This window comes from Rattus norvegicus, chromosome 1 (assembly GCF_021556685.1).
Source record: "Rattus norvegicus strain SHRSP/BbbUtx chromosome 1, alternate assembly SHRSP_T2T, whole genome shotgun sequence".
Taxonomy (NCBI): domain Eukaryota; kingdom Metazoa; phylum Chordata; class Mammalia; order Rodentia; family Muridae; genus Rattus; species Rattus norvegicus.
The window spans coordinates 117,553,331-117,563,217 of record NC_141534.1 but is presented as its reverse complement, the minus strand read 5'-3'; the positions used below and the strand labels follow the sequence as shown (position 1 = coordinate 117,563,217).

Below are 9,887 nucleotides of genomic sequence, written 5' to 3'. Positions count from 1 at the left end.
GTAAGTCATGATCAATTTGAAGATTAGTTAGTATTTGATTTTGGAACCCTGGACAAGTGACTGAGGTTCATATATTATATACCAAAGCAGATTTGGCCTCCAAATTTTCTCAGAATCTGTCAGTTCCTACCTGGTATACCATATCCCCAACCTTAAACTTTCCAGCCCAGCCTGGGCAGCCCTTCCCCCAGAAGCTCTTCCCTATATAATCCACATATTTTGTGCTCTCTCTCTCTCTCTCTCTCTCTCTCTCTCTCTCTCTCTCTCTCTCTCTCTCTGTCTGTCTCTCCTCCCCCTTCCTCTCTCCTTCTCCCTCTCCCTCCTTCTCCTCTTTTCTCTTTGTGCATGTGCCTCCCTTTTTCTCTTTCCTTCCTCTACCCCAACTCAATTGATCCTTGAGACTAGTGAACTCATCTGTCCAAGAGCAGCTTCCCAATAAACCTGCCTTTAGTATAGTCTAATCTGGCTTGAACTGGCTCATTTCACCAGTGGTGGAGAAATAACCTATTGGTTAGCATTTTTTTTAAAGTAGGTTTTCCTATATCAGCTAAGTGCTAACTTTCTGAAATAGGAAGAATTTTGAAATATCTCCAGGGGGTCCAGATCTGTTGAAACATTCCTCCCTACTCATCTCATTGACCCAGACACTGACTAGCATTCCATGGGAACCTGCTGACTATGTTGGCCAGAGAAAGGTACAGGCTAACTGTAGATCTTTATCTCTCCTCTTCATTCTCAGGTGCCACCTGTTGTGGTCTCCCCTTTCTCTCTGCTCCCACCTTCAAGAGATCATGCAGATCTTTCTCTCCAACTCCCTGCTACCCATGGCTCATCCTGTTGTTCTAGCCCTCAACTCTAGGAAGTTACCTAGGTATCCACCAGTCAAACTCAACATAAAAGCAAGTAAGTCAGGAAAACTGGTAGGAAAACTTTGGTTTTTACTTTTTCTCCTCGGCTGAAAATCCCAGTCTCATTCCCAGCTATGTAGCAGACTATGATGTGGCCTCTTTTTCATGTCTGGCCTTATTATTAGGGGTACTAATAATATCCTGGTGAAAAATCCTGCCTTCCTCCCTCCTGTGGACACCCTCAGGTCCACCCTTCTAGCCCTTCCTCATTCCTACATTTAGCTTCCAATACCTACAAATACATTTTACCTGGAACCCGGAGTGCCCACCCATGTTAGGATCCAATAAGAATTTCCTACCAGGTATCTCATAGCCACCACACTCTCTTAAGAAATAGAGCAGGCAATAGAAACTAAGGAAGAAAACACCTATCCAACAAGAATTACAATCATCCCAAACCTAACTATCTAAATGTCAGTAAAATAATACAATAAATAACAGCCATGACAATATGTCTTCACGAGAGTCTAAAAACTCTATTTACTACAATAGGCACTGCAGAATGCAGTAAAGATGAAGCATAAGACAAGGTGCAAACTGGGATAGGATCCATCTGGTTTCTCCCTGCACTCAGAGTTGACTGGTCCCACAGTTCTCTGTACCTAGATCCCCTGGGGAGAGAGCTGGACTCTCAGAAGTGCTGTCAATCCCGAGAGCACAGGTGGGACCACCACTTCTGCTCACATTCCTGGTCCAAGAGGAACCCAGCTGGAGGCCTCTGGACACAGGAACCTAGGAGCAGTCTGGGACAATATTCCTCTGGTTTCTGCCTGCATCTGGGGCTAACTTGGTCCTACAGCTCTCTGTACCCAGATCCGAATGGGAGAAAGTGGGTCTACGGGAGTGCTGACACACAGTCTTACAGGAGGGTCAAGTCACTGTCAGAAATAGCAAGACCAGCTAGTACCAGAGATAATTAGATGGTGAGAGGCAGTCCAGGAACCTAAACAACAAGACTACTTGGAATCATAAGAACCCAGTTCTCCCACCAAAGCAAATACTGGATATCTCAACACACTGGAAAAACAAGATTTGGATTTAAAATCACATCTCATGATGATGATAGAGGACTTGAAGAAGGTCATTAATAACTCCCTTAAAGAAATACAGGACAAACTGGGAAAGGGAATAACACTCGAAATGTATATAAGAAATACTCAAGTTAATAATAAAAAAAATTATTTACAAAACAGCAAAAAAAGAATGTTAATAACTTTTCTTACACATTTTGTCAAAAAAAATTTAAGCAAAAATTCCTCTGGTAAGAAAAATGCTCAAGCTATTTTCAGTGAAAGATTTAATAATGCCTCAGGTCATAATTGAAAGTATACTATATAAGAAGTGGAGAGATCACTTGGTAGTTGACAGTGCTTGCAGCTTTTCACTGGGCTCTAGTTCAGTTTGTAGCAAACACACTTAGTGGATAGCAACAGTTTGTAACTTCAACTGTGAAAAATCCAATGCCCACTTTTGAACTTTTTCAGCAACTGCTCTCATCTGTCCACATTCATATGTATGTATCCATAAATGTAAAAAAATAAAACTTTTTAAAACTTGTTTCATACAAATATTAAATAAATTAAACTTATTTTTGTCTCTGGCACAAAAAAAAAAAAGAAATACAGGACAACACAGGTAAACAAGTAGAAACCCTTAAAGAGGAAACGCAAAAATCCCTTAAGGAATTACAGGAAAACACAACCAAACAGGTAAAGGAATTGAACAAAACCATCCAGGAACTAAATATGGAAGTCAAAAGAAAAAAGAAATCATAAAGGGAGACAACCCTGGAGATAGAAAACCTAGGAAAGAGATCAAGAGTCATAGATGCAAGCATTACCAACAATACAGTAGATAGAAGAGAGAATCTCAGGGGCAGAAGATATGATAGAAAATATTGCCATCAAAGGAAAGTTAAAATACCAAAAGCTCTTAACCTAAAGCATCCAGGAAATCCAGGACACAATAAGAAGATCAAACCTAAGGATAATAGGTATAGAAGAGAATGAAGATTCCCAACTTAAAGGGCCAGTAAAAAATTTCAATTGTAGAAGAAAACTTCTCTAACCTGAAGAAAGAGATACAGAACTCCAGATAGATTGGACCAGAAAAGAAATTCTTCCCATTACCAAATGCACAAATTACCAAATGCACAAAACAAAGAAAGAATATTAAAAGCAGTAAGGAAAAAGGTCAAGTAACATATAAAGGCAGAACTGTCAGAATTACACCAGACATCACACCAGAGACTATGAAAGCCAGAAGATCCTGGACAGATGACATGCAGAACCTTAAAAGAACACAAATGCTAGGCCAGGCTACTATATCCAGCAAAACTCAATTAACATAGATGGAGAAACTAAGATATTCCAGACAAAACCAAATTTACACAGTATCTTTCCACAGATCCAGCCCTATAAAGGATTATAGATGGAAAAGTCCAACACAAGGAGGGAAACTACAGCCTAGAAAAAACAAGAAAGTAATCTTTCAACAAACCCAAAAGAAGAGAGCCATTGGCATTGTTGTTCTTATGGGGTTGCAAGCCCCTTCAACTCTTTTTTATAAAGATGGATTCCGTGCATAGATTACAAGAAAACACTGTTATGGAAAATATCACTTCAACATATGTTAAGGACTTAGGATAGGAACTTACTTTCCTAGGAGCAAAAGACTGTTTTCTAGACGTTTGTATATTTTCATTTTAAAGAAACATCTTTAAGTTATCAAGGGACAACTTGAAGAGACTTGTATGTATGACTTGCAAAATAGTAAAATTTAATGAGACAGCTTTCAGGTGTCTTCTGTCTATTCCCAGATGTCTATACATTTGCTCTCTCAATCAATACTCTATTAGAAGCAGAGTCCTCACAGTACTCAGCTATGAAATAATCTAGCTTCCTTTTGATCCTATGGCTTTACTAACACAGTGCTGTTTATATATATATTCCACTTAATGATAGTGATTAAATTCAATTTTATCTAATGCTAAATTTAATAAGAACACAATCCCCATCATCAATGGTAGTTCACATAGGATTACTTCCTGATTTAGTCAATTTTGTGAAGGGAATTGTAGGCTAAAATTGCACGTTGACTCACACTTTTCAGAATTGAAAAGTTGCTAGCATTATTTGCACGTTTAATTTTGCCTGAGCACCTAGAGAAGTCATTATATTTATATTTAAGTCTCATGACAAAATATTTGATTTGTGGAATATCAACACTCTTTTGTACAGAAAAGAAAATAGGCCATCAGCTCTAAATGTTACTAGCAGGCTAGATACACAGAACATTTCATCATCATGAGTGTTGAGCTTTTAATTCAGTAGCATGTGTCATGAATACATACTCTCTGTAATGCAGTGCATTACACAAAGGCAATATTTACAATTCTATTTCAACTAGTTTCTTTTTAGATATGGAAGAGTCATAGAAAGTTACTGGTATTCAATTCATTGTTTTCATATTTTTAACTTATTTCACTTTGTAATATCTATGAAACATATCAAATTTTCTACAATAAATTTATTCAGTATCAAACATAATGGATAGGATTTCCTAGCACCTCTGCTACACTACCTGATTTTTATTAGTTGAACTTGTTCAAATAACACTCAGCTCATTCTTTTCTGGGGATGGTGCTTAGAGGGACCTTGGATGGCTCAGCATTTGACATACTGTCGTAGGCTTTTCTACGATATAGCCTCTAACAAAACTAGGCTATCTCAAACTCCTGGCAATGGAATTGTTTACCTTTATACCAAGAAGGTCGGGAAAGCACCTAAGTCTGCATGAGGCATATGCCTGGGCAGACTGCGAGGGGTTCGTGCTGTGAGAATCAAAGTCCTTATGAGATTGTCTAAGACAAAGAAGCAGGTCAGCAGGGCCTATGGTGAATCCATGTGTGCCTACTGTGTCCATGGCAGGATCAAGCGGGCTTTCCTTATTGAGGAGCAGAAACTCGTAGTGGAAGTGTTGAAGGTATAGGCACAGAGTCAGAAAGCAAAATAAATATGCAACTTTTTTAAGTAATAAAGATCAAGACTTGGAAAAACAAAAATACTCAGCTCCTTCAAATGCACTATTGTCTTTTGTTTTTCTATCCATCCCTGGCCTAGAAACCAGTTTCCACAATATTGACAACTAAACTTGAGGGTTTATTTATTTATTTTTTGCTTGTTTGTTTAAAGCACATAACTTTCATTGTAGATGACTTACATACTATGAAGTTAAATAAATGTGTCTTGCTTGCAATTTCTTCATCATTATATAAAAAATTACTTGCAAAATCCATAATGGTAAGTATGTAATAATAGCTCTTAAATCAGTAGTAAAAATCATACCAATATTATAGCAATGCTGATGTTATATGTACTTAATTCTTGCTAATATGATGTTTTGATGGGTTCTACTATATGAGTAGGCCGGGTAGGAGACTATGTTTCTCGTAACAGTTTTGCTTTATGGGCCCAAGTAAGATATTAAAAGCATGACTGTATGGGATTTGGAAGGTAGAAGTATGGTTGTAGCTTTATGTCCTGGAAATCATGACAACTTGATATGAGGAATACAGAGATGTTTATTTATTTGAGCCACTGCATCCTTACTTTCTCCTATACTCATGAAGTAAGAGGAGTGCTGCCCTTTGGCTTCTGAAGCAGCAGCTGGAAGAAGCACTGTTTGTCAATGCATAGAATAAAAGTTCTTCCTTTGTGCTTCATTTTGTTCAACTAATACACTATTTTTCAAATTCTCCCAGACATTCACTCATATCAACTCAAGTAAGAGCTTCAGATATAAAGATAAAAGCACGTTCTATTATCTCCTATTTCCTCCCTTTGATCTTTAATTCTGTCAACTCTCACTAGTGGTGAAGATTTAATGGTTGTCCTAGTTTGGTTTTCTGTTGCTAAACATCAGGACCAGAAGCAATGTGGCGAGGAAAGGAATTATTTGGCTTAACCATTCCTATCACTATCACTGAGGGAAGTCAAGACAGAAACTCAAACAAAGCAGGAATCTAGATGCAGGAACAGAAACATAGACAACTGGAGGAGTACTGCTTACTAGCTTTCCCTCCATGGCTTGCTCAGCCTGCATTTTTATATTGTTCAGGACCTCTGACCTGCCCAGGGTTGGCATTATCCACAACAATATCTACATCTACGTCATCTACATCAGCGTATCTTGTATAGTATGCCCTCTTGAGATGTGTATACAAACTATGTAATGCCCAATAGCTCATGTTTAGATTTTTGTAAAGTGATAGCATGAGATATTCTCATTAGAAAATTTCAAAGGAAAGTTATAATAGATGTGAGGGGCTATTTCACCGTGCTTTTAACTAGCTTTTCATGTTTGTTAGCAATGAGCTTTGCTGAAAAATATTTGCACGTCTTTTATGAGAAATGTTTGTCTATATAACCTTTACTTAGTTGTCAATTGAGTTCTTTTTTTTTGCTGTTGAGTTGTTCATGTTTCTTACATATTTTGTGTATACCTCATTATTAGATGTGTATTTGACATTGGTTGTGCTTTGTTAAGGGTCCCTGGTATTTGAGAGCAATTTTTAAGTTTGATGTTATTTCATTTCTTTTGGCTTTTGTTGCCTGTGTTTTGTGACTCATATTAAAAAATAAAGATCAAGTTCATATATAAAACCCCATTAATATCCTCCAGTGGATTAGGTCTTAAATATAATCAGGAACTGGTTGACTTTCCCCAGGATATTTGGGCCATTGTTGTATCATGCACCTATCTTGCCATACTAGTCATTATTTAGCTCACAGGGTACTCAACTTGGTAATACTGTTGATAACATGTAAGAAGTATGGTGCTCTATAAAAGGGAGAAGGATAAGAATACCAAACAAATGACAGAAAATACTCTTCATAAAACCATAGAAGAAAGTTTCCCAAATATAAGGAATGAAAATACTATCTAAATACAATGATTCCCAGACCACTGAGAAGAAAAAAATCATAAAGAAAAAAAGAAATAAACAAAAAAACCTCACCTTCCTCCCCAATCTTCCAGGTGTCATAGTATAGTTAAAACACTGAATGTATGGAACATAACAATGAAAATTCACTGAAAGCTGCAAATGAAAAGGGCCAAGTCACATAAAAAGACAGACCCATTGAATGATTGCTGACCTTTCTTTTGTTTGTTTATTAATTTATTTAATTTGTATTGGTTGTTTTATTTATCTATATTTCAAATGTTATTGCCCTTCCTGGTTTCCCCTCCAATGGAAACTGTTGAGGTTTGGTCTATTGTTATGTACTGTAATACAAAATTCTATACCAGAAAGTCTAGGTCTATGAGTGACTTCTCATGATTACAAGCTTTGGTTTTGCAAACCTTGCTCTTTAATTTAAAGCAATTGGTTAAATAACATTGGCTACAGCCAATTGCTAGTGGAGGAGTGTGGGATGATGTCATACAGGTGAGGCAGGTACAAGATAGAATGAGGCCTGTCATTGGACGGGAAGGAGGGATGGGCAGGAGAAAAGTTTGAGGGAAGAGGAGGAGACTGGAACGGAAAGGACAGGAGACTGGAAGAGATGGTGGAGAAGTTGCTGAGAAAACAAGGAGATTAAGATTAAGATTCCACGCCTTGCCTTTACAGGTTGTTATGAATGTTCTTTTTTCTTTTTTTATTAACTTGAGTATTTCTTATATACATTTCGAGTGTTATTCCCTTTCCCGGTTTCCGGGCAAAAATCCCCCTCCTCCCCCTCCCCTTCCTTATGGGTGTTCCCCTCCCAACCCTCCCCCCATTGCCGCCCTCCCCCCAACAGTCTAGTTCACTGGGGGTTCAGTCTTAGCAGGACCCAGGGCTTCCCCTACCACTGGTGCTCTTACTAAGATATTCATCGCTACCTATGAGGTCAGAGTCCAGGGTCAGTCCATGTATAGTCTTTAGGTAGTGGCTTAGTCCCTGGAAGCTCTGGTTGCTTGGCATTGTGGTACATATGGGGTCTCGAGCCCCTTCAAGCTCTTCCAGTTCTTTCTCTGATTCCTTCAACGGGGGTTCTATTCTCAGTTCAGTGGTTTGCTGCTGGCATTCGCCTCTGTATTTGCTGTATTCTGGCTGTGTCTCTCGGGAGAGATCTACATCCGGCTCCTGTCGGTCTGCACTTCTTTGCTTCATCCATCTTGTCTAATTGGGTGGCTGTATATGTATGGGCCACATGTGGGGCAGGCTCTGAATGGGTGTTCCTTCAGTCTCTGTTTTAATCTTTGCCTCTCTCTTCCCTGCCAAGGGTATTCTTGTTCCCCTTTTAATGAAGGCGTGAAACATTCACATTTTGATCATCCGTCTTGAGTTTCATTTGTTCTAGGCATCTAGGGTAATTCAAGCATTTGGGCTAATAGCCAGTTATCAATGAATGCATACCATGTATGTCTTTCTGTGATTGGGTTAGCTCACTCAGAATGATATTTTCCAGTTCCAACCATTTGCCTACGAATTTCATAAAGCCGTTGTTTTTGATAGCTGAGTAATATTCCATTGTGTAGATGTACCACATTTTCTGTATCCATTCCTCTGTTGAAGGGCATCTGGGTTCTTTCCAGCTTCTGGCTATTATAAATAAGGCTGTGATGAACATAGTGGAGCACGTGTCTTTTTTATATGTTGGGGCATCTTTTGGGTATATGCCCAAGAGAGGTATAGCTGGATCCTCAGGCAGTTCAATGTCCAATTTTCTGAGGAACCTCCAGACTGATTTCCAGAATGGTTGTACCAGTCTGCAATCCCACCAACAATGGAGGAGTGTTCCTCTTTCTCCGCATCCTCGCCAGCATCTGCTGTCACCTGAGTTTTTGATCTTAGCCATTCTCACTGGTGTGAGGTGAAATCTCAGGGTTGTTTTGGTTTGCATTTCCCTTATGACTAAAGATGTTGAACATTTCTTTAGGTGTTTCTCAGCCATTCGGCATTCCTCAGCTGTGAATTGTTTGTTTAGTTGTTATGAATGTTCTTAAGGGATGGATGAGTACAGGGCTTTGCACGTTTGGGTGGGCAATTATATCTTATCAATTGGATCAGAGGTTATTGGGTTGTGTGTTCTTTCTTGTGGTGATTTGACTTTGGGAGAGTGGGTGGTGGCAGAGACACTGGGCCACCACAGAGTTGGGATTTATGAGATATCTTGGGGCACTGTGGTGCCAGATCTAAGTGGGGGTAAAAGAAAACCATTTAATATAATTTTACAACAACAGAGGAGGAGAGACAAGGAAAAAAAAGAGGAGGAATTAGATAGAAGGAGGAAACTGTTATGAGGGGAGAGGGACAGTGAGCACATGGCCAGGAGAAATGGTAAGTATCTGGGGTACACTGCTGAGGAGGTAGCCAGGCTTGGAGTTAGAAGAGTAGATTAGGGATGACTGGCAGTAATTGTTAAAGCCAGCAAAATAATCATAATCCGAGTCTCATTTATTTGCAAGCAAGTTGGGGATAAATCTAAGTTGTTTGTACTGTACAAACTGTGGAAGTGAAAGAGCTTGGACGGATGTCTTCCAAACTCTACAAGATCACAGTCTGCCAACCCAATCTAATATATCCACCCAAAGTTCTATGTCACAATTGAGGTTAAAGTGAAACTTTCCACTATAACATCAAGCTAAAGGAACTTATGATATTGAATCCATTTGACACTAGAAAAGAAAGAGACTATAGAACTATGAGTGGTTTTCAACGTTCCTCAGGTTGTGACCCTTTAATACAACTCCTCTAATTATGGTGGCTCCAACCATAAAATGATTTTTGTTACTACTTTATAACTCTGATTTTGCTACTGTTCTTTAGCATAATATAAATGCCTGTTTTTTTGTTTTTTTTTTTCTGATGGACTTAGGCTACCCCTGTGAAAGGGTCATTTGACTCCCAAAATGATTGTGGCCCACAGGTTGAGAACTACTACTATGGAAGGAAACAAAAATAAATGATTCATTATCATAAAAGATATT

At 38.7% G+C, this 9,887-nt stretch overlaps 1 pseudogene; it reads left to right on the top strand.

Annotated features, from left to right (window-relative positions):
- The first annotated feature begins 4,568 nt into the window (after positions 1-4,568).
- Positions 4,569-4,922, top strand: LOC108348880 (60S ribosomal protein L34 pseudogene; annotated as a pseudogene).
- Positions 4,923-9,887: the final 4,965 nt, after the last annotated feature.